This window comes from Heterodontus francisci, chromosome 38 (assembly GCF_036365525.1).
Source record: "Heterodontus francisci isolate sHetFra1 chromosome 38, sHetFra1.hap1, whole genome shotgun sequence".
NCBI lineage: Eukaryota > Metazoa > Chordata > Chondrichthyes > Heterodontiformes > Heterodontidae > Heterodontus > Heterodontus francisci.
In genome coordinates this window covers 29889824-29913622 of record NC_090408.1, presented here as the reverse complement: position 1 = coordinate 29913622, position 23799 = coordinate 29889824, and the positions used below count along the sequence as shown (strand labels likewise).

The 23799-nt window shown below is 44.2% G+C and overlaps 1 long non-coding RNA gene across 1 annotated transcript in view; it reads left to right on the top strand.

The window, feature by feature from the left end:
* The window catches only part of LOC137352488 (uncharacterized), a 46995-nt gene that overhangs the window by 22775 nt on the left and 421 nt on the right, over positions 1–23799 (top strand). The window contains exon 2 of the long non-coding RNA XR_010969724.1: positions 18804–18942. This is a non-coding gene — a long non-coding RNA (uncharacterized lncRNA). The remainder of the gene's footprint in view (positions 1–18803; positions 18943–23799) is intronic.

Below are 23799 nucleotides of genomic sequence, written 5' to 3'. Positions count from 1 at the left end.
AACACTTAATGTGTATCTGAAACTTGGCTGAGGGTCATTCAGACTGCTAATGGGTGTGGTTCAGTGGAAGATTGCACCCAAATATAGTGCCAAGATGAATTATTTTCTAGAGATATTATTGGCATAACCTTCCAAAGGATAAGCTGCTAAAAGGTTTTCACATCAGTTATAGTGGGATTTGAGGCTGCCCCAATGAAGCATGCAAAGGAGGGCTGATTGATCACATCCTTGAGACGAGGAGAAGAGGGTGGTTGGTACAAGTTGATGAGAGAAAGAGACAATAAACTTGGCTAAAGGAGTCCTGCCAACTAGCACACTGCTTTGAAGCCATGGATGAAATGCAGTGCATAACTGTGTATTCAGTTTAATCAATAAGGAATTGTGTCGGTTTTGTCTACTTCGTTCATGTATTTGGCTATCAACATAACCTTTTATTAACATCTCAAGGAATCTAATCTGTGTTTTTCTCTCAAAATTAATTCATCCTGGCCTTGTATTTGGATGCAGTCCTCCACTATTGTACAAAGGGACCTGGGTGTCCTCGTCAATAAGTCACTGAAAGCTAACATGCAGGTGCAGCAAGCAATAAAGAAGGCTAATGGTATGTTAGCCTTTATTGCAAAAGGATTTGAGTACAGGAGTAGTGAAGTCTTGCTTCAATTGTACAGAACCTTGTTTGAACTGCACCTGGAATACTGTATGCAGTTTTGGTCCCCTTACCTTAGGAAGGATATTATTACCATAGATAGAGTGCAGCAAAGGTTCACCAAACTTGTTCCCGGGATGGCAGAACTATCTTTTGAAGAGAGATTGGGGAAACTGGGCCTGTATTCTCTAGAGTTTCAAAGAATGAGAGGTGATCTCATCGAAACCTACAAAATACTGAAAGGGATAGATAGGGTAGATGCTGGTAAGATGTTTCTCCTGGTTGGGAGTCTAGAACCAGGGGACGCAATTTCAAAATAAGGGGGAAGCCACTTACACAGAGATGAGGAGAAATTTCTTTACTCAGAGGATTGTGAAACTTTGGAATTCTCTATCCCAGAGGTCTGTGGAAGATCGGTCATTGGGTATGCTTAAAGTAGAGATTGACAGATTTATAAATAGCAATAAGATAAAGGGATATGGGGATAGTGTGGGAAAAAGGCATTGATGTGGATGATCAGCCATGATTGTATTGAATGGTGGAGCAGGCTCGATGGGCTGAATGGCCTACTCCAGCTCCTATGTTCCTATGTTCCTATGTTCCAAAGCCCTACCAACTAGCAATCTGAATGAGCCTTTGGGGAAATTCAAATATGATTTCTATTTTGGAGAAATGTAAACCAACTAGTTTATTGGGACTGGGCGATTCAGAAATTGTTTTCATAGAATCAGACTTTCATGCAAACCTCTCCCCTCTCCCCCTATGTCCCACTATGATTCTGAGCAGCAGCTGAGTAATTAATGCAATGATGTTAAGTACCACAGTAAGCAAACTAACACAAGAAGATGCAGATTTCTGCCTCACTGAAGGGGACATGTATGGTTGACCCAATTCCATTTGATGGCTTCTAATTAATTAGATATGTCTGTACATGGATATCCATATCAAGTCAATACAGAAAAAAGAAACAAATGGTAAGCTAATGGATGAAATAGATATGCCAACTGTCCTTTCTTCCTGCCACAAAATATTGTGAAGGATTAAATTGGTTCAAATGTCTTAACCCCAACTCCAGTGATATTTGAGTCACTTGAGGCACACATGAAATAACTTAAATTGATTTTAAAAAACCAAGGCAGTATTTCATAACTATTTCATAACTGGAGAAATTTAGCTGTTAGGAACAAAAGGCTGCACCCATCAGAATCTGTTGCTGAGAGCTGTCTTTGAGGCCTCAGTTTAAGCACTTGTTTGAATGAGACATGTTTGCCAAGTTAAACAGAATTTCACATTTTGCATCCTAGAAAGGTGGAATTTTGAAGTGACACACATAAGGTTGGAGGTTTGGTATTTGGATGTGCTGAAGAAGATGATGTAGATAGTCGAGTATTGTGGTCATTAGTATTACAGACATCATAGATTCTTAGACTAACACACATATTTGAATACGCTTTTACAGAGATACAGAGTTGAAATGTAATTGATATGACAATACATCGTCCTTTTTCACATTCTGCACACGCCTATTCTCAGATGTAGAAAGGGACATTTCCAATTTGCTGACACCCTAATATAGTGTCCTACTGTGCACAAAATTTAAAAATGTCAATGAATCCTCAGTGTGCATTCATGAGGTTGCAGATAGCTTCCAGAGCTTAACCTACTGGTAGAAAGCTGCAGTGGTCTCAAGTAGCATTTGTTACGACCGAGGTTGGAGAAATGCACTGTCTTTCTCTCGTTCTGATTCTCCACGGGACGCAACATATATGTAAATGTTTTACCTAATTACTGATATGGCCAATTATACTTTATCTATTTTAGTTTTAGAATAAAAAAACTGCCAACCAGGTTTTTAAAATAAATAACAAAATTATTAATTTATTATAGAATAAGACATATTCAATGAGGGTATAATGCTTATCAACATACAGGTTGAAATATGAAAGTATAAATATATTCCCTGCTAAATAACCAACACACACGCACACATACACACACCAGTCAAGGCCCTTAAGTGGCCATTTAAAGGAAAAATAAAGAAGCTTTCTCTGCAGAGATCAGCTTTACAAAAACAAAAATGTTTTGACCAAAGACTTAATCATTCTTGAAGAAAACAGATAAGATATGGAATGTTCCAGATGGCCCTTTGGTCTGGAGTCCAGGTACACATAGACGGCTGTCACTGGGATCTTTCTGGAGCAGTTCTCTGCAGGAGATGTCGAGAGGAAGTCTTGCAGAAGCTTCTCAGGAGAAATGCTGCATCAGTTTCTCCAGCTCTCACACTGGATTCTCAGGGTTTCGCAAAGAGGTGGAACAGGATGAGCTGCTTCTCTCTCTCAGCAGCTTGCAATCCCAACTGAACATTCAAACTGTGCAAAATGAAACCAAAACTCCTGAGCCATAAACCCAGACATGTGACTTCACTAAGTCCAAACTGTTCCATAGTCCATAAGGCTCTGGATGTTTACTTAGCTTCAGACATGTGACTTCCAGTAAGTGTTAGTTTTTAAACAAAGCACCAAGTGTCCTTCCAGTGACCCTTTAAAAAAAAAACAAGTCCAGCATCTCCTCAGGTATTTTCCACAGTCTTTTAAACACAAGTCCTTAAAAAATATTAATAATGGAAGCACCTTCATAACACTTTATAATGGGAATATAAGATACCGCCCAGAGACAGAACAGAATGGTGATGCCCAAATAAAGATTGTGTGGCATACAAGGCAAACTTAATATCTAATGCATTGGCTGTGCTATCAAGAAAGTCAACTTTGTATGGGATAATCTGGACTGCATTTTATCAGAATCTTAGAAATTACATTTAATATTATAAATTCTTAAAACCATTTCACTTTTAAGAACTGTTCAACCGTATCAGTTGAAGATGGATAGTGACTAAAGGACCAATTCACTTAATTGTGTTCAGTACATCTGAAAGTGACACATTAAACTAATTTCTAAATAGGCTGAACCTTTGCTTGATCTCTGAATCTTTGGTGTAATTATATTGATACCTAGTCAACTCTGATTCTAATACCTCATGTGCTTCTTTCACTTCTGGGTTCCATTTAGTGAAAGTGAAGCTGATTAATTTAGTTAGAAACTGGTACCTATAGATGTCAGAATGGTTTTGAGAGATGGACAAGACTGTTATCTCTTCAGGGTGCAGATCAATGAAAAACCTATATAGATGGCAGTGAAGAGCATTAGTAGAGAAGCTATTAGTGTAGTAACAAATCTCTCCAGCACAGTATTTGTGGTTGGAATGGGAAAATATCTTTCAATATCTAGACAATATCTGTGAAGCAACTGCTTGGTACTTGAACTCATAAAACAACTGATAATGTAAACAGCAAACTGATTAAGTAGAGTATCAGTGTCAGACATTTCAATAAAAGAGTTTCATTCATTACAATTGTAGGGTTAGACAGACCAATCATCATGGCTGTGAACACTTTTACAGCTACGGAGATAACAAATGAAACCAATACAAAAGCAAAATACTGTGGATGCTGGAAAATACTCAGCAGGCCAGGCAGCATCTGTGGAGAGAGAAATAGAGATAAAGTTTCAGGTCAATGACCTTTCATCAGAACAGGGAAAGTAAGAAGTGTGATAGGTTTTAAGCAAATGGACAGGTGGCAACTGAGCAAAAGGGATGGTCTGTGATAGGGTGGAAGACAGGAGAGATTAAATGACAGAAGAGTTGATGGTGTAGGGCCAAAGGGAGTGATAATGCAACAAATAAAGAAACAAAAGATTGTCTAGAGGGGTTGTGAGTAGCAGAATGATGAACAGATGCCATTCAAAAGCAAAAGCAAGAGAAAAAGAGGTTAATACCAAAGCCTGCAAAGAAAAAGGAAACAAAATGGGAGCAGAGGTTACAGTCTGAAATTGTTGAATTCCCCGTTGAGTTCGGAAGGCTGTGAAGTGCCTAATCGAAAGGTGAGGTGCTGTTCCTCGAGTTTAGGTTGAGCTTATTGGAACACTGCAGGAGACCTACGACAGGACGATCAGTGTGGGAGCAAGGTGGAGAATTAAAATGACGGGCAACCAAACATTTGGGGTCACACTTGCCAACTGAATGGAGTTGTTCTGCAAAGTGTCACCCAATCTACATTTGCTCTGTACAATGTAGAGCATCATGAGCAGCAAATACAGTGTACTAAGTTGAAAGAGGTACATGCAAATCGTTCTTTCACGTGGAAGGAATGTTTGGGGCCTTTGATGGTGAGGAGAGAGGAGGTCTTGCATCTCCTGCACGTGCATGGAAAGGTGCCGTGGGAAGGGGAGGGGGTGTTGGGGGTGATTGGGAGTGGAAGGAATGGTCCATTCGGAATGCTGAAAGGGGAGGGGAAGGGAGATGGGTTTGGTGGTGGAATTATGCTGGAGGTGATGGAAAAGGCAGAGGATGATCCGGTGAATATGGAGGCTGGTGGAGTAGAAGGTGAGGACATGGGAAACCGTGCCACGGTTCTGGGAGGGAGGAGAAAGGGTGAGAGCAGAAGTACATGAAATAGGATGGATCTGGTCAAGGGCCCTGTCAATTATGGTTTCGGGGAATCCTCGGTTGAGGAAAAAAGACATAACAGAAGCGCTGGTGCGGAAAGTTGCATCAGCAGAACAGAATTGATGGAGAAGAAGAAACTGGGAGAATGGAATGGAGTCCTTACAGAAAGCAGGGTGTGAGGAAGTGTAGTCGAGGTAGCTGTGGGAGTCTGTAGGCTTATAGTGAATATTTGTTGATAGCCTATCCCCAGAAATGGAGACAGAGAAGTTGAGGAAGGGAAGGGAAGAGTCGGTGATGGACCATGTGAAGGTGAGAGAAGGGTGGAATTTGGAAGCAAAGTTGATGAAATTTTTCAGTTCTGGGCGAGAGCAGGAAATGTCACCGATACAGTCTTCAATGTAGCTGAAAAAGATGTGAAGGAGGGGGCCTGAGTAGGACTGGAACAAGGAATGTTTCACATATCCCACAAAAAGGCAGGTATAGCTAGGAGCCATGCAACTACCCATAGCAACATGTTTTATTTGGAAAAAGGGAGTGTAGGTAAAGGAAAACATGTTCAATGTGAGAACAAGTTCAGCCAGGTGGAGGAGGGTGGTGGTGGATGGAGACTGGTTGGACCTCTGTTCAAGGAAGAAGTGGAGAGCCCTCAGACCATCCTGGTGGGGGATGGAGGTGTAGAAGGATGTCCATGGTGACGAAGAGACAGTTAGGGCCAGGAAATTGGAAACTAAATGAAACCAATATGTTGGCTTCTAAGATTTGCCAATGCAAATTGGAATTAGGTCACTTTTGGAAGACAGTCTTCACTCCCCAACTGAATTTCTCTGCTCCTTTCCTAAAGGTACTGCTTCACAGGGGAGGTGGACTTTCATGGAGGATTGCGACACCTCCAGTGTCTTGCTCAATTTGTCATTCTTCACGTGTCAACATCAATGCCGAGTGTAGATAAGTTATCCCATTGTGGAGGACATGACTGCTGAGTCCAGACCTTTTCTTAAGCGATATCACACACCATGCCCCAATTTTTCCCCACTGCTTCTGAAGGTACTGATTCACACTGCTAAAAATCTGTATGACCAGCTGCTTTGCAGTTAAGGTAAATGCTGATTGTAGGGAATGCAGTGTTCAGTTATGAGAGGGCAGTGATACTGAGGTTGAGAAATATCTAACAGTGGTTAATAATAAAGCAATAGACCATGGGCTGAGCCTCAAATTCAAGAGCAAAAGTAAAGGAATCAAGGGATATGGGGAGAGGACAGGAAAGTGAAGTTGAGGTAGAAGATCAGCCATGATCTTAGTAAATGGTGGAGCAGGCTCGAGGGGCTGTATGCCTTACTCACGCTCCTAATTCTTATGTTTGTTCTTATACAATAAACATCTGCAAAAATGGCACTCAATGGCCAAATCTACTCAGCCATTCTGCTGGACTCTGTAGTAATTCTAGTGAGTATGTAAAATTGCTGGGAGCAAATGTCCCTCCGATACAAAGCCAGTGATATTAAAAGCAGGAGCTCCAACAATGGAGGTTACTGCTTACCTGGCACGTATAATTGGGACCACGTATATTTTAGGAGGCTGGTACAGTCAGTGAGGTGAGATGTACATTTCTTCAGATGAGTGTAAATGGGTCTCAGCCCCTTTGTAAGGAAACCAAGGAAAGGTGGGAATCGTGTTTCCTGGTTATGGAGAACTGGCTAGTTTTCCAGATAGCAGGCAGGGACTGTGGTTTTTAGCAGTGTGGAGCAGGCGGGTGCCCTTGATGTGTTTGTGGTAGAGTGGGAACCCCAACAATGCCATGCAGATTAGGTGCTGTTCCACTCACCCTACATCCTACAGGGCTGGAGGGCATCAGCGAGCGCAATTCTGGTGCAACTGCCAAGATCATATCCTGGGTACTTTTTGGCCCTCTGTGCTCTCTGTTCAACAGGCTACAAAGTAACAGTATGAGGTCAATGTTCCACGTATGGGGGAACATCGTCCATCACCATAGAACATAAAAGTACACAGCGAGGTGTCCCGTCACTGTTGCACACTTGGACAATTACCATTTGTAACTCGAGTCAAATTCGTGCTCTCACTCCCAAGTGAACCACAGGGAGATATACAACAACTTACATGAGTCGTGGAGTTAATTTTCCATAAGGATTCCCTGACTTCCTGCTGTAACTTTGGTGGAAGATCGACGTCTGCCTCCGAAAAAGACAATGTAAATGGCTGTTTATGTCATTTCTCCAATGTATCCACTGCTCTTTCGCTGAAATTCCAGACACAGGTCTTGAGCTTCTCATTGGGTGTAACGTAATTTCAACCTGATGCAAAGCCTCATTTTAGAAGTTTTCATTTGACTATTTGGATACTTTACAAACTTACCTTTCAATATTATTATAACATTATAGTACATTATAATAAAACTATGAGGGGTTTTGATGGAGTAAATAAGGGGCAACTGTTTCCATTTGTCAGTGTGTTGGTGTGCATTCCTAATGATCTGGAGTGCACTGCTGGAAAGGGTGGTGGAAGGAGATTCAACAGTAACTTTAAATAGGGAATTGGATATATGCTTGAAAAGGAAAACAAAAATTGGGGAAGGAGTGGGACAAGTTGGATAATCTTTCAAAGAGCTGGCACAGGTACGATGGGCCGAATGGTCTCCTTCTGTGTTGCAAGATTCTATGATTCTATGACTAGATGATTGGCATTACCACTCACGCTCTGCTACACCAACCATTAGCCACCCAGAGAGTAGAGCTGCCTGCATTGATCCAAATATTCACACACACACACACACAGCCTGTTAGCGCTAAATTCCATATGAAGCAGAGCTGGTGTCATGCTGATATCTGCAGTATGACACAGCCTAATAACCAGGCTGTGAGCCCTACATAGAAATCAGATAACTCAACAGTTTTTACATATTCAACAACAGTACAAAAGCATTTGTCTCTTGTAGTTCTTACAACCATCTATTAGGGATAATTCATTGTCAATTGTTAATGTAATTTTGAATACATATTACACAGGCCACGGTCCATACACACCAAGATCGTTTCACATGCACTGCCCTGAAAGTCCAAAAGCTACTTTGTATTTTCTACTATAATAAATGAAAGTGCCAGTAATTCAGAAACTCTTCAATAATCAGCTGAGAATAAACTTTTGGTCCTGTGTTTATGCAAAATGCTAGTGAAGTGCAAAATCAATATCCCTTTTGTATTGTGGATACTTGGCTTACTATGAAGCAAGAAAATTAAATTATAGCAATGGTTGACAGGGCTGGTAGTGCCTTACATTTAAAAAAATCAATTAATATTCTCAATAGATATTTGGTAAGAGTATAATTTTGTAGAGGATTGAAAGCAGGTGTGCCTTCCTGTTACATCACATTAAAAACTTTGGAAATGTAAGAATTACTGTTGCTAGAAACATTTAGTGGCCGGAATTTTATGCCCTCCCGAAGAGCGGGAAGGTGGCGGGGGTTGCGGGAGCGTAAAATGGAGCGGGAGGCTCACAGGGCCCTTCCCGACCCGCTCCCGCCTCCATCGTCACTTTACACGGGGCGGCAGCGGCTAAAAATGGCCCGGCTGCCCCAGGCCAATCAAGGCCCTTAAGTGGTCACTTGACGGCCACTTAAGGGCCTCCTTCCTCCTCCGTGGGGATTTTATCTGCGGCTGGTCGGGCGGCCAGGCACGAGAAAAGCTGCATGTTAAAAGCAGGCGGCTTTCTGACGTCCTGGGGGGTCCTTCATGATCCGGCACCCTGTGCCTGACAGAGGGCCTCCCCAATGCCCCAACCACTCCCAACACTCAACAGGCCCCCCCACCCCTCCGTCCCCCCAATCGACTACTCTTGCCTCACCGGGGCCCGACCGACCACCCCAGCGAGGCAACAGAAACTTACTTGTGTTCTGGGTTTCCCCGACGTCGTCTTCGTGATGCTGGGTGCAGTCCCAGCAGTGGCCACCACTTCCGGTGGCGCTGCTGGGACACAGAGAGCTGCCGGCCTGCTGATTGGCCGGTAGCTCTATTAGGCAGGGCTTCCTACCTCAACCGGGTGGAAGTCCCACCTCAGACCAATTAAAGCCTGGGGACCCACAAAATACAGATTGGATCTCCAGGCTTGGCAGAAGGGAGTTCGCCACTGACTTTTCAGTCGGTGGATGGCTCCCGTCCGCCTAGGCTAAAATCTCGGCCTGTTCAAGTAACTAAAATAACACTTTTATTGTGGCTATCACAAATTTAACACACAAAACGTTATAACTGGTTTCTTCGACTCCCAAATCTTATTCTTACACTCATTCATACGGTCTTATACTTGATGAGAGCTTTTTTTGTCCTTAATCCTACACTATTAGGGCAGCACAGTGGTGCAGTGGTTAGCACCACAGCTCCAGTGATCTGGCTTCAGTTCTGGGTACTGCTTGTGCAGAGTTTGTAATCTCTCCCTGTGACTGTGTGGGTTTCCTCCAGGTGCTCTGGTTTCCTCCCACATGCCAAAGACTTGTGGGTTGACAGATAAATTGGCCATTGTAAAAAAAAAATTGATCCTAGTGTAGACAGGTGGTAGGAGAATTGAGGGAAGGTGGGGATGTGAGAGGGAAAATGGGATTAATGGAGGATTAGTATAAATGGGTTGTTGATGGTCAGTGCAGACTTGTTGGGCTGAAGGGCCTGTTTTGGTGCTGTATCTCTCTCTAAGACTCTATACTGTTAACACCCTCTTCCTTAAAAAGCCCATCCCCAACCCTATGAACTCAGCTTTACCTCTCCTTCCTCTCTAAAGTCCTTGTCACTCCTGAATTCCATTCTAACCTTTCATCCGAACACCTGTTTGAATTCCTTCAGCCTGGTTTCTGTTTACCGCACCAAACTGCCTTTATCAAACTCATCAACCATGACTGACTGAAACAGTGACTAAAATGACAACGTGTGATCTATTTTTATTCATCTCAACCCCTCTGCAACCATACTTAATGTCGACATCACTGTATCTGCTTCATGGGCCTCTTATGGTTCCATCCAATTTGTCCAACATAGACAGCACATCTTCTGCAATGACTTCTGTCCCATGGCATGATGATCACCTCTGGTGTGCAGTCCCATCCTTGGCCCCCTCCTACTCCTTCTCTACATGGCATTATTCATATTCATGGGGTCAGCTTCCATATGTACATCCATCTTTACCTTTCCATCACCAACCTTGACATCACAATTGTTATTCCGACTGCTTGTCCTACATTAACTCATTGATGAGCTGTAACTTTCGCCACTAAATATCAGCAAAACCAAAACCAGCCCATTTGGCTGGCTCCAGGAATTCCATATCCTAGCCCTATATTTTACCCCATTCTTGCCCGCTTGGTTGGGCTGAATCTGATGGTGCACATTTTTAATGTCTTGTTCAACACTATGTTCTAGCAATCACTAAAACCATTTACTTCCACTTCCATTTTTGACCCTACCTCATCCCATTGTTGTCTATGCCTTTGTCACTTTTTCCAATGCTTTCCTCAAAGAGGGATTGTGAACCTCAGAAGGGGGATTGCAGCCCTTGGAGGGGGAAATATCGCAGGCCTTGCAGGGGGGGAAATCGTAGGCCTTGGAGAAGGGATCGGGTCCAAGGAGGTGCGACCAATCGGTGGCCAGGGAGGGGATGCGTTGTGGGAACACCTTAAGAGGCCCACCTTAAGAAATTGTAAGTAAAGGTCCCTGGAGGAAGTGATGTTGCGTCACACATGACCAGAGAGTTGTGGGTTGTAGCCCAACAGAGTAAGATGTGTTTAGATGTGGCTCGTGCAGCAAACTGTTTATAGGTATATTTTCTAGTTATGTTATAATAAAAACTCATGTTTTCTTTGGATATTACTTGTAGTCCTGTGAGTCTTACAATAGTTCACATATCAATGGAACGTGTAATAGTATATCATGCCAGCAGTGGGGTATATTTTTTCTGAAGACCACTAAATATTACACTGTGGCAACATTTAATTTTTTTCTGGATGTTATAGTCAGACAGGGTTTGCCAATCTTCCAGCTGCTTCCCAGTAAAGATTAGATGCTGCTGGTCAGGAGGTATATCTTCGTTGTCTTGAATCTTGGCCTTGAAATTCTCTACTGTGTCATTTGGCTCAACTTCAAGGGTAATGGTCTTACTAGTCAGGGTCTTCACAAAGATCTGCATTCCATCACACAGTTGCGAGTCGAAGTGCAAGGTCAATTCTTTCTGGCATTGTGGGAGCAACTTAAGATTACCACCTTAAGAAGCTGGAAGTGAAGATCACTGAAGGAAATGATGTTGAGTCACACAAGACCAGAATGTTGTGGGGGTTGTCCGACAGTGTGAGAGGTGTTTAGATGTGGCTCGTGCAGTACGTTTATCTATATATGTTCCAGTTAAGTTATAATAAAAACTCATGTTTTCTTTGGCTATTACTTGTAGTTCTGTGTATCTTACAATAGTTCATATATCAAAGGAACAAGTAATATTACAGTAATATAAAAGCAAAATACTGCAGATGCTGGAAATCTGGAATAAAAACAAGAAATGCTGGAAATACTCAGCTGGTCTGGCAGCATCTGTGGAGAGAGAAGCAGAATTAACATTTCAGGTCAGTGACCCTTCATCAGAACTGGTAAATATTAGAAATGTAATAGTTTTTAAGCAAGTAAAGCGGGGGTGGGGTAAGAGATAACAAAAGAGAAGGTATTGATAGGACAGGGTTACAGACAATTACCGACCAGAAGGTCATGGAGCAAAGGCAAATGGTATGTTAATAGTGTGGTGAAAGACAAAGTGTTAGGCCAGAGAGGGTGTCAATTGACAGAAAAATGAACAGCCCTGGTCCCAAGCACAAACATGAAAAAAACAGTGGGTAGGCACAGTAGAAACAAATTAAACAAACTAAAATAAAATGAACAAAGAAAAATGAAAAAATAACTAAATATAAAAATAAAAAGGGGGGCCCCTCATGCTCTGAAATTATTGAACTCAATGTTCAGTCCAGCAGGCTGTAGCCTACCTAATCGGTAAATGAGATGCTGTTCCTCGAACTTGCATTGATGTTCACTGGAACACTGCAGCAATCCCAGTACAGAGATGTGGGCATGAGCACAGCGGGGTGTGTTGAAATGGCCAGCAACCGGAAGCTTGGGCTTGTGCTTTCGGACTGAGCAAAGGTGTTCCGCAAAGTGGTCACCCAATCTGTGTTTGGTCTCCCCACTGTAGAGGAGACCACATTGTGAGCAGTGAATCTTCTTTTTCTTTGGCCTCCTTGTCTCAGGAGACAATGGGTAAGCGCCTGCAGGTGGTCAATGGTTTGTGGAGCAGTGCCTAGAGTGGCTATAAAGGCCAATACTAGAGTGACAGACTCTTCCACAGGTGCTGCAGATAAAATTGGTTGTCAGGGCTGTTACACAGTTGGCTCTCCCCTTGTGCTTCTGTCTTTTTTCCTGCCAACTGCTAAGTCTCTTCAACTCGCCACACTTTAGCCCCGCCTTTATGGCTGCCCGCCAGCTCTGGCGATCGCTGGCAACTGACACTCACAACTTGTGATCAATGTCACAGGTCTTCATGTTGCGTTTGCAGACGTCTTTAAAGCGGAGACATGGACGGCCGGTGGGTCTGATACCAGTGACGAGCTCGCTGTACAATGTGTCCTTGGGGATCCTGCCATCTTCCATGTGGCTCACATGGCCAAGCCATCTCAAGCGCCGCTGGCTCAGTAGGGTGTATATGCTGGGGATGTTGGCCGCCTCGAGGACTTCTGTGTTGGAGATACGGTCCTGCCAACTGATGCCAAGGATTCTCCGGAGGCAGCAAAGATGGAATGAATTGAGACATCGCTCCTGGCTGACATACGTTGTCCAGGCCTCGCTGCCATAGAGCAAGGTACTGAGGACACAGGCTTGATACACTCAGACTTTTGTGTTCCGTGTCAATGCGCCATTTTCCCACACTCTCTTGGCCAGTCTGGACATAGCAGTGGAAGCCTTTCCCATGCGCTTGTTGATTTCTGCATCGAGAGACAGGTTACTGATGATAGTTGAGCCTCGGTAGGTGAACTCTTGAACCACTTCCAGAGCGTGGTCACCGATATTGATGGATGGAGCATTTCTGACATCCTGTCCCATGATGTTCGTTTTCTTGAGGCTGATGGTTAGGCCAAATTCGCAGTAATTACAGTATACTAAATTGAAAGAAGTACAAGTAAATCACTGCTTCACCTGAAAGGAGTGTTTGGGGCCTTGGATAGTGAGGAAAGAGGAGCTAAATGGGCAGGTATTACACCTCCTGCAATTGCAGGGGGAGGTACCGTGGGAACGGGACAAGGTGGTGGGAAAAATGGAGGAGTAGACCAGGGTGTTGCAGAGGGAATGATCCCTTCGGAATGCTGACAGGGGAGGGGAGGGGAAGATGCATTTGGTAGTGGCATCACACTGGACCTGGCGGAATATCAAGTAATCAAGTATCAAGTAATATTACAGGGTGAGTGATCAATGGCCAGAGAGGGATGGAGAGATCAGTGGGTGGAGAGCCTAGAGGTCAGAGGCCAAAGCGGCAGGTGGTGGGAGCAATTGAGTTCCACGAGCCTGGAGGTCAAGGAGATCAGAGGCCAGAAATCAGGACCAGACCTAGAGGTCAAGGATGGGGGATCTTGTGGCCTGAGAGCAGCAGCGATTCGGTTGGCGCTTGCAGATAAGTAACTTACCTTTTGTTGCAGGCGATCTCTAGGTTTGATTCACTGAGGGCAAAGCACTATTGTAGAAGGAATCTGAAGCGGTTGTTAGGCCTCTTATTTGGAGACACAAAGGGTCTAATACCTGCTTTAGGTGTGGGTAAAGGATGCCTCTTGTTTGTCCTTATCCAATATGGCAGGTGGTGCACTTCCTGACTGCCATTTTTAGGTCTTAGGAGGCCACATAGTGCCTGAGAAAAGGGCACTGTGCCACCCAATTTATAGGCCATGGTCATTTGCTGCATGCTTCATAACTATCCTGAAAAGAGGCGTCAGAATGCAATTCAATTAAATAACAAGAATATATTACCAGGGATGAAAGGGAAAGAAAGGAGCTTTGAGGTAATACAATTAAGGGGCATGCAGGGATATATAAAGTTAAATGAGAAAATTAGGAATAATAAGAAGGGTCAATGTTCCAACAGTAGAACCTGCCTCAGATGCAATGCCTGTTTCATATAGCCAGTAGGAGCATGTCATCCATGCAACATGGGAACTTAGTGGGCCAGGGCCTTAAGTATAAATCAACAAGCTCAGGTTAGCCGTAATGGACATGTTGCCCTTAAAACTTGCACAAGAATTTCAGCCCAGAGAGAAACCAGGCAGGAATCATGCGCCCTTGACATTGCTGGTCAGTACTGTTCAGCAATGCTTTTCGCCAAGAGCAACAGCTGGGCTATAATGCCCAGTATTATTGCTCAGAACATTTCAAAAATCTATTGTGCTTTTTCGGATCTATCTTAAGGAAATTGATGTGCGCTCTTGCAGTGTCAACCACTTCTTCCTTGATATTCTCTACCCCACCCAAGTATGGGTGGAACAAAGTCACGTCTCGATCTCTCATGGTAATGAAAATCCATGGATTTGTGTGACCTGCTCTGGCTTAACTGTACAGGAAACAAGTCTTTTATTTTAAATTTTTGTTTCACAACAGCTTTAGGAATCATATATAAATTCTGTGAAGGATTACACGTACCTTTTGCAAAGCTCCAATAATCACTGACATATGTCTTCATATATCTATTAGAGTGCGAAGCAAAAAAACTGAGATAATGAGTGAAATTGTAAAGGGAAAGTATTTTTACACCATTTTTTTTCCAGCTGTTTGCTTGTAACAGTTTTGCTGGATTTCAGTTTGTGCTTTAACTGCGCCGACAAATTGCAAAATGTGCTTGTTAAAGATGTAATATGGATACGGGGGAGGCGTGGGAGGATTGGAGAGTGGCAAATGTGACACCCTTATTCAAGAGTGGGTGTAAGGACAGTCCCAGCAACTACAGGCCAGTTAATTTAACATCAGTGGTGGATAAGGTTTTCGAAACAATAATTAGGGAAAATATCAACAGACACTTAGAGTGGTTCAAGTTAATTAAGGATATCCAGCATGGATTTGTAAAAGGCAGATCATGCTTGACTAATCTAATTGAATTCTTTGATGAAGTAACCGAGAAGGTTGATGAAGGAAATGCAGTGGATATTGTTTATATGGATTTTAAGGAAGTGTTTGATAAAGTACCACATAAAATGCTGGTTAACAAAATTGAAGCTCATGGAATAGGAGGGTCAGTGTCCAATTGGATAAAAAATTGGCTTAAGGGTAGAAAACAGCAAGTCATAGTAAATGGTTCCTTTTCAGACTAGAGGATGGTGGACAGTGGTGTTCCCCAAGGGTCAGTGCTGGGACTACTGCTTCTTTTGCTTATATGTAAATGATTGGATCCTGGAATACAGAGTAGAATCTCAAAATTTGCTGATAACACCAAACTTGGAGGTGAGGCAAACAGGATGAGGATGATATGAACTGCCTGCAACAGGACATAGAGTAGCAGAAAGGGCAGAGAGGTGGCAGATGGAATTTAATACTGACAAGTTTGAGGTGATGCATTTTGGCATAAGGAATAAGGAGAGGCAATATATACTTAACAATTCTAAAGAGTGTGCAGGAACAGAGGGGCCTGCGGATGCATGTGCATCGATCTTTGAAGGTAGTGGGACATAAGGAAAGAGTGGTTAGGAAAGCATATGGGATTTGGGCTCTATAAATAAAGGTACAAAAGCAGCGAAGTTATGCTGTACTTTTACAAGGCTCTGGAAATGTCCCAGCTGGAGTATTGCAACCAGTTCTGGTCACTGCACTTTAGGAAGGATGTGAGAGACCTTGAGAGGGTGCAGAGGAAATTTACTAGAATGATTCCTGGGATGGGGATTTTAGTTACAAGGTCAGGTTGGGAAAGCTGGGGTTGTTCTCCTTAGAACAAAGGAGATTTAGGGGAGATTTAATAGAAATGTACAAGATTATGACAGGCTTAAGTTAGACAAATAAAAACTGCTCCCATTAGCAGATTGAATGTTTTGGGAAAAGATGCAGGGGGAATATGAGGAAGCACTTTATTATGCAGTGGGTGGTAATGACCTGGAACTCACTGTCCACAAAGTTGGTGGAAGTGGAGATGATCAATGACTTCAAGAGGAAGTTGGATGGCCACCTGAGAGAAATAGACTTGCAGGGCTACGGGGATCAAGCCAGGAAGTGGGACTGACTGCATAGCTCTGTGAAGAACCAGCATGGACTCAACGGGTCAAATGGCCTCCTTCAGTGCCAGAAATAACTCTATGTAAATACAGACTCGGTGATTTCATGTGCAGAGTTTGACAAAGGGTGGTGGGAACATGGAGTGTGGAGGACATCGAGACGAAGGGAGAAGAATTCTGACCGAAGACATCATCACTGAGGCGCATATTGGACTTTTTAAAATAAAGACAGTTTTAACTGAATGGGCACACACACACACAGACATGTCAGGACATGTCATTAAGGTGGTGGCCCAGTCTATTACAACATCAGATACTCTGTCTACAACAACTATCATAGACAATGGCCTCACGGATATGTGTGAATGACTTTCTTCATGCCTTATCAAGATGCAGATATCACATCCATTGCATTATCAAAGTGACTCCTGACAATGCTGTGGCCCGCTGACAACATGAGAGTGCGCCAAGCTGTGCACATGTGCAGCTACATCTTGCCAGGACTAAGTAGCGCATTCGCGGGGTGGCGCAAGTGTGGAACAATCAGCCAGGTAAGAGGGGCAGGGAGAAGCAGCAAAGTCTGGAGCGAGTGGCTGAGCGGGAGGAGGGGGAGAAAGTGAGTTGCCGAGGGGTCAGAATTGCCAGTGGGGCGGGAGCTAGTAGCTGCGTTCGGGTGGAATCAGTCCTGGTCAGTCATATAAATGAATCACAATAACGAATTGGCAACACATTTTATACACTGCCCGATTTTCATTTCCATCGATTGGGGTGCCAATTCACTATCTTCCAATGGAAAGTCTATCAGAAAATACTTTTTGTATTTAATAGGATTACTGGAATATTAAATGGATCTGAGGATTACAGTTAGTATCCTATAACTACATAGCATATTACTGGGCTTCCATCCAACTTAATGCAAGGTTAGTTTGCCGGAATCAACTAGCCATAAGTATTTCCTGCGATAAATTGAGCAGTGCCATCTTTAATCCTGGCAGCTGCCTGAACATCGCAGACAGTGACGTTCCAGTGGAAGAGGCTGCATTTGCGCATGTGCAAGTACTGCGCCACCTAGTGATTGCGATGCCAGCAAACACAGACTTGCATTATATGCACCTAAGATTGCTCCCACCACCCCCCACCCCCACTCCCCCCACCGCTGCTGAGAACAGGAAGTGACCACATGCAGGTGGTCTTGCATAGACATGGTGGGATTGATAAGGCACTGAAACCCAATCAGATAGCCTGATTTGAGATATTACCTTATATGTCCAGAGACCAGTGTCATTAAGGGGTATAAAGCCACAACCCGCAAGGACATTGTTGCTGCAGTCTGGAAGAGTGACCTTCCAGAAGAAGTGAATAGACTCATTTGGTGGACCGACCATCCGTGGATGACCTCTTGCACGTGAGGTTAACAGCTACCAGTATAGTGAGTATATCTCTTTGGGTATAAGATAAATAGTTTGTGAGAACAAATACTTAACAAATACAAGAGTCAGGCAAGTCCCGCAATATTTGGGGGAAAGTACCTGGGGTAAAAGGGTGACCGGGTTACAAAATCCAGGTGATCCTTTGAAGTGAGCAGTGAGCTGCAACATACCCTTTCAATACAAGAGTCCAATCTAATGTTCGAAATCAGTATCTAAAGGGAACAAATTGTTTCTTGAATAATTAATTAAGGTACCATGTTGTGCAAATAGCTTTCATTCAATTTGTGTCTGATCCTATCCATGCTTTAAATCTTATTAATTGGAAGTCTAACCCTGAGGATGCAGTGCCACAGGAAGTTCAATGACCTCACACGAGTGGTCAAGGTCAGTGAGTGCAACTTCAAATGCCATATCCCACTAACTGCACCACTAGCCTCACACACTACTCAATTCACCACAGCCCCATCACTCACCTACCAACAGTCTCTGTCAGTCATGACTCATGCTCGGTATTTATACGCTACTCCACACTGCTTCAAGCCTTACACCCACATCTCAGCCTGAAGACACTGCCAACTATTCAACCATGACAGTCACATCAGCCAAACAGATTGCACGACACTCATTGACACACATGCATCTCTCTTGCAGGACAAGGTGGCATGCAACTGGAGGCAGCAGAAGATAACTGGCAGGAGACAGCAGCACCGGCATATGCTGACCCCCATGGAGGAGGCGGTGCTGACTGTTATTGGGATGGCTATTTCTGAGTACATGGCCAGCAGAGGCACTGAAACCATCGAAGATGATGGTATCCTTTATACCTAATCATCCTTCTCACATCCCACCTCCCCCTCATCCCACACTCTTCTGATTTACAAGCTTCAGATGGTGTAAGCATGCACCTCTTGCTTTCCTCCCCACTCCTTGTACTCCTGTGCCTTCTTTTCCTTACAGATACCCAAGAAGTGCAACATGCCCAGGCAGTGCAGGCACAGCAGTGAGAGAGCGATGATAAAGATACAGCACCATCATTTGATTTCACGCTTGCAGCCAACAGCTCAGATACTAACACTGTGAGTCATTCAGAGGAAAGGTAAGAGGCTAGATCTACGCGTGGTAAGACACCGGGAACAAGTGGCTTCACTATCAACTACATGGCCAATTTTTGTGTCATCAGCAAATTTCCCAATCATGCCTCCCACATTTAAGTCCAAATCATTAATACATACCACAAACAGCAAGGGACCCAACACTGAGCCCTGTGGAACACCACTGGAAACAGCTTTCCATTTACAAAAACATCCGTCGATCACTACCCTTTGTTTCCTGTGCCTGGATCAATTCTGGATCCAACCTGCCACATTCCCCTGTGGCCCATGGGTTTTCATTTTACTGACCAGTCTGCTATGCGGGACCTTGTCAAATGCGTCCACTGCACTACCCTCTTCAATCCTTCTTGTTACTTGCTCAAAAAACTCAATTAAGTTAGTAAGACATGACCTTCCCTTAACAAATCCGTGCTGACCATCCCTGATTAATCCATGCCTAAGTGGCAGTTTATCCTGTCCCTCAGAATAGATGCTAACAATTTATCCACCACCAAGGTCAGACTGACCGGCTGATAATTATTTGGCCTATCCCTCACAGCCTTTTTAAACAATGGTACAATGTTCGCAGACCTCCAATCATCTGGTACCTCTCCTGTATCTAGTGAGGATTTGAAGACGATCCTCAGCACATCTGCTATTTCCTCCCTGGCTTCCTTTAACAACCTGAGATGCAAACCATCTGGCCCTGGCCTATGATCAATGACAAGGAGCATTGCCATCACCAGTCCCTCGAAACGAGGATGAGATCTGCCAGGGTTCATGATTTGTGTGTCCTCAGATGACTCGATGACTCAGCAGGCCAATCCTGGAATGCAGGGAGGATACGTGTTGCCCTGAGGGAGGGGGGATACTCGAGCCAGTGTCCTGCTCTGTCTGCTTGCACTTTCGATGCTTCTCCGCAGAGTTTATGCGGTCAGCTTCTGACTGTGTTGTGGGTTGTCAGATGAGACATCGCCACGTCAAGGAGCATGGAGGGGTCCAGCATCAATATGGCACAGGGCTTTATGCAGAGCTTGAAGCCCATCCTTTCTGGCGTTGAAAGGTGGCCAACTCCATCAGCACACCCAAGCACGATGCAGTACCTAATGGCTGATGTCTCATCTTTCATTGCAATGCAAGCAGTTTCACCAGAAGTCTGAGTGCTGCAATGGAAGCTCATTCTGAAGTCACGCAAGGTCTGCTTTCTGCCATTCAAGCTCAGACTGCTGCCATCATGGTCCTGGATTAAAGAGTGCCAAGGGGTTTCCAGGGTATCACAGCAGTCCGGCGATCTGCCCTCCAACAGGTTACTAGGATGGTTGACATGCCCCCCTCCCCCCAACACTTGTCCACTTAACGGGAGCTACCAATCCAAATTTTGCACAGCAGAGTCTAAACCAGGAAGTGTAAGCTAGAATATTTAAGTCAATGTAAAATAGCGTAGAGAAAGCAAAATAGAGTGAAAGATTGGATCAAGAGAGAGAAAAATGAAAAAGAAAAAGTAAAAATAAATTTCTGATTTTTTAAAACATTCCAGCAATAATTAAAATCTGAAGGAAGGAGACTCTACACTTGTAAAAGTACATTTTCAGTGCCAGAGAGTTTTGGCAGTAATTCATACCTATCACACCATTAAATATTCACAGATAATTCACCAAATGCATGATGAAAAAGGGAAGTTTTAAGATTGTAACCTGGCCATCCCTTTACCCTAGGTACTTTCCCCAAATATTGCGGGATCTTGCCTTACTCTTGATATCAAACGCACATAACAAGTATTTGTTTTCACAAACTAGTTTATTTACCTTATACCCAAACTACAGATATACTCACTATACTGGCAGTTGGTAACCACCACCCTCACCACCCCCCCCCCCCCCCCCCACCCCACCATGCACGAGTTTGTCCCTGGATGTCGGTCTGCCGAATGAGTTCTCTTCACGTCTTCAGTGACTGACCAGGTCATCTTCCCAACTGCAGCAACAATGTCCTTTTGGGCTGTGGCTTTATACCCCTTTCTGACCCTGATTTCTGGAGATATAAAGTAATATCTCGAACTGGGACATACGTTTGGGTTTCAGTGTCTTATCAATCCCACCATGGCTATAAAAGACCACCTGCGTGTGGTCATTTCCTGCTCTCAGCAGTGGGGGGGGAGGAGTGGTCTCAGATGCATATAATGCAATGGATGTGACATCTGCATCTTGATAAGGAAGGAAGTAAGCCATTCACCCATATCCAGAGAGGCCATTGTCTATGAGAGTTGTTGTAGACAAGAGTGTTTGATGTTGTAATAGTCTAGGCCACCACCTTAATGACATGTCCTGACTTGTCCTGTGTGTGTGCGTCTCTGTTTAGTTAAGCTGTCTTTATTTTTAAAAAGTCCAATATGAGCCACAGCGATGATGTCTTCGGTCAGACTTCTCCCTTCATCCCAATGTCCTCCACACTCCATGTTTCTACCACCCTTCATCAGACTCTGCACATGAAATCACCAAGTCTTGGTTTACATCTGTAACAATCACATTTCACAATTTGTTGGAGCAGTTAAACCACAAACTGAAATGCAGCAAAACTGTTACAAGCCAATCACTGAATAAAAACATTGTGTAAAAATACGTTCCTCTAAAACGTGCATCTTAAAGGGAGACAGAGGTGGAAAGGTTTAGGGAGGGAAGTCCAAAACTTGGGGCTCGTAATTAGAGGCCATAATTAGAGGAGCACAGAGATCTCAGTTTTCTATATCCTCTGTATTCTTTGGAGTTTAGAAGAATGAGAGGTGATCTCATTGAAACATATAAGATTCTAAAGGGGCTGAATAGGGTAGACACTGTGAGATTATTTCCGCTGGTCGGGAAACCTAACACACGGAGGCACAGTCTCAGGATAAGGGGCCGATCATAAGGACTGAGATGAGGAGAAATTACTTCACTCAAAGGGTTGTGAATCTTTGAAATTCTCTACCCGAGAGGGTTGTGCATGCTCTATCATTGAATAGATTTAAGGCTGGGATAGACAGATTTTTGGTCTCCCAGGGAATCATGGGATATGGCGAGCGGGCAGGAAAGTGGAGTTGAATCCTAAGATCAGACATGATCGTATTGAATGGTGGAGTAGGTTCAATGGGCCATATGGTCTACTTCTGCTCCTATTTCTTGTGTTCAGGCACTGGAGGAGGTGACAGATAGAGAGGGAGGAGGCCATGGAGGGATTTGAAAACGGAGATAAGAATATAAAAATTGAGGTGTTACAGGTCAGTGAGAACAGGGGTGATGGGTGAACGGGACTTGGTGCGAGTTAGGATAGGGGTACAGAGTTTTGGATGAGCTCAAGTTTATGGAGGGTGGGATATGAGAGGCCGGCCAGGAGAGCATTGGAGTCGTCAAGTCTAGAAGCTAACAAAACCTTCTTGTTTCTCTCCCCCAAAACTCTTCTAGTTCCCGTTTAGAGTCTAATAGCTCTTAGTGGCAGGAGACCCAGGACCTGCAGGGCCTCTATAAGTTAGGGTTACCAACCCCCTGGCATTGGCCCAGAGTCTCCAGGAATTAAAGGTCAACCTCTATGATATTGCTGGCATCAATCCAGGAGAAAAATCATAGAGCCATTAAAAGAATGTGTATGTTGTTTTTATTTCCTTTGAGCACTTTCATTTATTAGTTATTAAAATATGGGAAAATTTGACCGACAGTCAAGAATCATCCAATTGAGTAGCAAAAAGTCTGTTCACTTTACACTTGGGGCTGGATTTTAAGGAGACCTCAATGCCCGGATCTGTGGCGCAGGGGGTGGGGAGTGTGAAGATGGTTCCGGACGAGGCCCGCCACAGACCTCGACATTGGCAGGGCCCAGCCTGATCCTCCTGGCAGCAGTGAGGCATCGTCGTGGCACCCACCCGACACCGCCCCCCCCCCAACCCGCTGCTTGGCGACGGGACTGCAATCAGCATATGCAAATTAATAAAATTAATGTATTTACATCTACTTACCTCTGATCTTGATGGCCCGCCGTGATCTTTGGTCTAGTGGCTGGCACTCCCATGCCTTCGGATCACCGTCTGGGGAAACGAGGCACCACACTGGTGGGGAAAGGGGAGAAGGTAAGTTTGTCAGTGCGGGAGGTGGGGGGGAACCGGGTCAAATTAACATCATGGGTGTAGGGGATGGTGAGAAGGGTTGTACTTTAAACTTTGTGCAGTTGAGGGGGAGGCGGTGGTGGGGAAGGTCAGATGGTAAAGGTAAGTGTTTTGGGGGGAGGGGGAAAGGCAAATAGGTAATGTAATAGTTATTGAGGGGTGGGAGAGGGGCAAAAGAAATGCATTAATTTAATTTTATTGAATATGTGTTTTAATAAGCGGGCAGGGCTGAAAGCCCTTTAAAAATGGCGTCAGCGCCTGCACACAGGCAGCTGATGCCATTGCCGGTGACAGTCAGCTCGCCCCCTCCACATGATTGCAGGGGTGGGGGTGTGGGGGGGGTGGGGGGTGCGGCCTGCTCCAGCTATTTAAATGAGCCGCTGTATTTGAGATTACGCCAGCTCTTTGCTGTGCGGCCCCCGCGGGTGGGCTGTCATTTTTGAAGCTTACTGTTGAGATCGGCTGTGAGCTCATAAAATCCAGCCCTTAGTGTGAGAAGGCAGTGGGTTGCAAGGATGGATGTGTTGGGTGACCAATGATCAGTGTGTGAGGGGTGAGGCGGCTGGAGGCAACAGATCATATGATAAAACCTCCAGGAATTCATCCAACCAGAGCTGGCATCCCTATTATAAGTAGGAACAGTTCTGAATCATGAATAAAGTTTAACCTCAACACCTTGGTATATATTTTCCTCCATTCACTAATGTCAGTAAAAAATTCAGCGCAAGTA